At 35.0% G+C, this 6,097-nt stretch overlaps 1 pseudogene across 1 annotated transcript; it reads right to left on the bottom strand.

Annotated features, from left to right (window-relative positions):
* Positions 1-568: 568 nt before the first annotated feature.
* Positions 569-4,994, bottom strand: LOC149177441 (beta-galactosidase 5-like; annotated as a pseudogene). Its single transcript, XR_016258111.1, has 8 exons — positions 4,561-4,994; positions 3,121-3,232; positions 2,954-3,022; positions 2,686-2,779; positions 2,376-2,517; positions 1,846-1,934; positions 1,507-1,612; positions 569-1,405 (listed from the first exon to the last, which is right to left on the bottom strand). The product of XR_016258111.1 is annotated as a beta-galactosidase 5-like (transcript).
* Positions 4,995-6,097: the final 1,103 nt, after the last annotated feature.

Below are 6,097 nucleotides of genomic sequence, written 5' to 3'. Positions count from 1 at the left end.
TGAATTCATATGTTTGTGCCTACTTATCTGCCTACAATTACATACGAAAATCGACATGGAACTATTATGGAATCTAAACTATAGGGATCCATATCATCAAGCTGGAAAGATTGACAATATTTATGAAGCTGATATGAAGGAGAAAGACAATGATGTGGGGGATGAACCTCATAAATAGGTAGGTTCTTCTTCCAAGCAAGCGATTAGGAATGATTCTCATCTTGGCATGCCATGCATTGTTGCTCAATCATCAGCGATAAAACCAAGAATACTCAACAATGATAAAGACTTTGTTGATTCCAAATTTAATTTGATGTTAGAAACAAATAATGATGTAATGTCATGTGAATCAACTAGAGATGCAGAGGGATTTCATATTGAGGATGGCATGGTGGCAGGAGTTGCGGATTCTACATTAGAATTACAGTCATTTGCACACCAACACTTAAAAGATCACAGTGATTCATGTCAAAATGAGCAGAGAATGTCTGGAAAATGCACAGGGTGCAATGTTAGAAGGTTCTGCTTCTACTAATGAATTTTTTGTTAGTCCACTAGATTCTTCCAAAATTGTCACTACCTGTAGTAATGGTAAACTGACCAGTACACAAGAAAAGAAAGTTGTAAAACCAAAGACTATATTTACTCTAGGTTTTTTTTAATAGACCTTCAATTTTGTCTCCTATGACTGGTTCTATTTCATCTCAAGATGATAACAATCATTCATTTACATCAAGTGGGTAATGTTCCTCATTTAAAGAATATATTTACATGTTGATGGTTCCAAGTTGGTGACTTCAGCTTCTGCTCAGTTTGATGTGGACTCTATAACTCATTTAGATGTTTCTTCACATGGAAATTCTTTCACCCCAGTAGATGGGTCAAAGGTGGTGACTCCTGTCTTTACTGAGCTTGCCATGGGTCCCTGATCCGTGACAATAGCTCTTGTTTCATGTGAAGCAACCAAGAGACAAACAAGAATCACCATAAAAGCAAAGCCCTTATTTGCTCCTGGTTTTTTGGACATATCATGTAACCTAATCTAAGGCTCCGCAAAAGAATGATTGTAGTGCAAATGGCTTTATAGCAGTGCACAAAACTGCAATGGGGGATGGGATCTCTGGTATTGGTTAGTTTGTTGCATATGGTTGCAAGCCAATATTAGGTCAATTCCCTTGCCAAATAAATGGATAACCTGATAGATTTCCAGAGGATGAAATTCAACTCCTAAAAAAACTTCTCTCAATTTTTCAATATTGTGAGACAAATTCAAGTGAAAATTGCAGAAAATATATCACATCCAAGATATAACATACCATATTCATATATGGGTGCATCATAGTCATAAGAGGTTGCAATGAAAGGCCCTCTTGTTGTAACAACCAAAATTTGTTCCTCCATGGTACTGCAATAAAAACAAATAAGAATCATACATAATTTAGTCAAAACTTTTGTATATGAATGTCACATGCTAGGGTGATCCAATTATTAATGTGCAAATCCTACCATGTAGTAGTTTACAAAAGATCCACCCTTCACTAAAAAGCGAGTAACGACAAAGGCCAAATATTCCACCAGTCTCTGAGGAGATACACCTCCAAATTCAGTATACCTAGAAAACCATAAACAATGTTTCATATTACTATATGTGCATACATTTACCATTGACTATAAACATTGTTGCATATCTACATTTTTCAATTTGTTGCAATTTTTTTTTACTACAAAGCGTAGAATATTCATGATGTCAGTTATTTTAGCATGCATTTCAAAATTAATTTGAATGTGAAGTAATCAAAGTTGTTATTTGATCAGTTGAAAGAAAGTTCAAAATATTCCCAATACCAGCCACTCCAGACTTTTGTCCACATTGTTGGCTTGTAAGGCTTGTTAGGTACAAAGTTGTCACAATAGAAACCATTGCAAGTGTTTATCTGTTAGAAAATTAAACAAGAAATAAGGTAAAACACTGGAAGCTCAGATATCACTACATGGATTATTACAAGAAAAAGAAAAACATAATGTAGGACCCTAAAAACCCCACAATCTATTACATGGCAGCTATCCCTCTTTCAATACACTCAAAAGTAGTGATCCATCAAAATGAAAAATGACAAACATCTTATTAATATAAACTACATGTGATCAGGTCTTCCCCTATAATAGTTAATAGAACAGATATTGCAACACCAACAATCAGTCAAAGACCTCTTTAGGCAGAGTGAATATGCAAAGCTAACAATTGATTTAACTAATGCAACATTTTCATACAATAATACAATATGACAAGCTCATCCAGAAACAGGGGCCACCAAGTTCCCAGATGAAGATATTATGATATAAACATATAAGTGGGTATTGATAACAGAGATTACCATAGGGTCTGGTGCATCATCTTGTTTTCACATAACCCAAGGTACACCTGTATCCATTCCCACAACCATCTGAGCAGCCCAATTCATATATTGCACTCCTCGGAGCTTTACTCCATTCTTCAGGTTTATACTCCTTTTTTGCCTATAAGAATACCTTTTCCTTAGTCATAATAATAAAAATTCAAACCATGAGCATATACAAAGTTCAAACTATCCATGCCAGATCACTCCTTTGTGCAAATTTAATGAATCAAGCAAATGACTACCAATCAAAACTTAACACATTTTACCAAGAGGGATCAAAGCATACCTGAGCCATAATATTTGGTCCACCTTACGATTCAAACAACCCTTCACTTTTCATCATGTCAATTTTATTTTTTTTTGTGAAACCTTCCATTGCATTTTGTAAGAAACCCAAACAGACATTCATAAAATGTAACATAAATTATAAGTGATTTGAAAGTATGTGACTCACTGACGTTCACAGTTTAGAGGACTTTACTAATCACAGTGTTTCATCTCATTAAAATGAACATTAGAATTTAAAGGAAACATAAGGGTATTCATATAGGTCAACCTTGAAAGGCTCATTATATGTTCTGAAACTGATGCCAAGAACATATTTTAACCAAACTAGAAAGCCTATGCAGATATATCAAAAGATTTGTGTCCAATGTTATAAAGACCTAGTAGATCTTGAGTAGAGAGGACATTGTTGAAAATCATTCAAAAGGAAATATACCCAAAATTCCATTCTATACAGACATAAGGGCCAATGCGAAGATAAACGTAAAGTCTTGTCTCCTGGGAAGCTTCACAAACTTCACAAGATCTAACCTTCCATCAAAATTGTACTACAGTAGCAAGTTACAATAACAGAAGTAAGAGGTATAATTAGAAAACAACGAAAGATATATCAAAAGGATTTATACCTTCAAAGCCTGCAACAAACTCTTAATCACATCCCACAGACATTTCTATCAACTTTAACCCAACAATAAAGTGCCATATCGTCAATCACCACACTACTAAGATTTAACCTGATTAGACTGTGAAAAGTAGCTTTTCAAGGATTATATACACTTCAGATGCATCATTAATAATAAGTATAGACGAACAACTAAAGAGTTTTACAAGACAGTCATGCCTTGACATATCCAAATGTCCAAATACAGATGTATGAGATGCAATGCCTTGTTGCTTGCATTTACAATGTTAAGCTAGATTTAAGCTTATACAATGTTCATTTAAGACTCTTTTTCCTGACAGACTGAATGAGACACAAATTTTATAGCAAATGTTGAGAAACTTAATGTCGAACTAGTAACCATTATTGACTATGAAGGCATTGGATAAACGTCGCAAATATGACTGCTGCAATTAGCCTTGGACTTTCTCTTGAGTGACTTCAATTATTCTATCATACCATTAACTAACTAATTTGTCATTGAATTCCACGTTATCTATATCTTTCTGCAACCTCCAGGGTGCATATGTCACGGAAACAACACTACCTCATTTTGGGGCAAGTGGCTCTCGGTCCAACGGTGGTTCCCAGTTGAACATGGTGAACGCTATAATCAAGTAGTTGTATGTCAAATAGTAGGTCTTGGTGCCTTCAAAAATTACGATTTGAACATGACAATAGGAGTTGCAATCCAAATATTTCATCAGTGGTATATAAATTTTAACTTTGAGAATAATTCAAACCCTTACCTGAGAACATGAACTCTTTACATAACAATTTTCTACAAGCATATGATGGGAATTGTAAGATTCAATGAAAAAGGAGAATGATCTTAGACCATTGTCGGAAACTCTTCTCCTACAGGCAAGAAACAAACTGAAATGTGACTACTATTCAACTGTTAAAAATATCTCATTAGCAGTCTACCAGTACATCATTACTGCAATCTGCTTTACCATAACAATCTGTCGAAATTCGACCACTAGTTACTACATTTCAAGAATGCGTAGGTTCACCATGAGAGTCATTAAATTGCAAGGCAATGGCTCAATGTGATTACCATTCCACTACTATAATAAGAAATAAATATCAGTAATGGTCTGCAAAACATGTCATTACTGAAATATGCCTTCCCACAATCGTCAATGGAAAGCAGGTCGCTAGATTCTACCTTAGCATATTGAGAATGTCCAACTGTATCAAAATAGGTCTTACATTGCTAGGAAATGGCTCCTACATATTCCCAAACACATAAGTCTGCATGATGTCCAACCCTCCATCCTTCACCTTCTTGATGAGATTCGACCACATCTGCAATACTCGGTGAAGTGACACAATTATGTACTCAGACTACAACTGAAAACAACTATTTATATGCCAATCAAGCACAATCCCAAGCCCAAGAGTTCAATCAGTAGAATAGGGCATGCTAAGGGAACCCAAAATGGATTTCCACAACAGAGGCTTTTCATGAAGGGAAAAGTAGCAGTTTCTAGATACACTTATGTTAAAATATGGGGCGAATTCAACCACAACCTGATCTCTAGGAATGGTAGAGGGTGAAATAGCCCCTAACTAGTGCCATTCGAGGAAATCGGGGGCGATTGGAAGCAAATCCCTTGTGAATCTGGCTTGGAACGAAATTTGTATAGGCGAAAACACATTTTATTGGATTATTTTCTGTCACGAAAATATAATATTTATTTATTTAAAAAATGGGCTAACTATAGAAAAAATGGGTGTAATGTAAAAAATTTGCCCCTAAAATTTTCTATGATATACCTGTGGGCATGCGACTACGTTAACATGATATTAGATTAAGGATAGAGTTGGTCGACTAACTCTCTACACTTTTGGTTGAGGAGGGATTTCGTCTTGGACGATTCGAGACATCGTGGTAGATACTAAGATCCTAGAGCTATAGAGGGACTTGTCACATGATATGATGAGTCTCATGCATCATATCATTAGATCTACCAGGCTGCTAATAGCGAGGAGGGATGGCCATGAAAAGACAAAATATTCACCTAGTATTACCCTATCGGATGATGATCAAGATGGTGATCCTTCTGGTAGTAATCCACCTCCTCCTCCTTCACCTCACCCATTACATGTTTCTCCTCAGAGAGCAGACTAGCCACCTCCTCCTCTAGATCCTACTTCGACTCTTGAGGCAGTTGACCATCCATCAACTTCTGCTACAGACCAGGCTTCCACGAGTACTATTGATATATGGTACATTTTTTGTTCATGTTGATGTACTTAATTTATATGTTGGTGTTGATGTGTGTATTGTTAGGTCATGTTAGATATGTTCATTTAATGTGCTTGCAGATAAATGTGTATGTTATAACATTTATTTGACATGAGATGTATATTTGAGGATGTATGCGGTGATGATGTTAGACAATGCTTGTGTGTTGTTAGATGTAATCACGATGATGATGCCCTATTAGATTATTTGATTTGTGTGCTAGCTAATGATGTTTATATGTTCTAGAGGTGTATATAATTAGATGATGTTAGCGAATTTGAATGTGTATTTTAGATGATGTTTATGTTTGTTAGATGGTTATCATCATGATGTTTATTTTTATGAAATGATATTTATTATAGATTATGTATTGGTGAACTTATATCAAAATTTTATATATGAAATTACATGCAAAACGACTTACTTTAAATAAAAAATGCAAAGATATTTTTATAAATTACAAAGTTTAATAAATAAAAGTTTATTTATTAATAATAA

Source organism: Pinus tabuliformis, chromosome 4_1, assembly GCF_031772625.1.
Source record: "Pinus tabuliformis cultivar Carrire ecotype Pingquan chromosome 4_1, CPIR1, whole genome shotgun sequence".
In the NCBI taxonomy this organism is placed as follows: domain Eukaryota; kingdom Viridiplantae; phylum Streptophyta; class Pinopsida; order Pinales; family Pinaceae; genus Pinus; species Pinus tabuliformis.
This window is presented reverse-complemented; position numbering and strand designations above follow the sequence as displayed.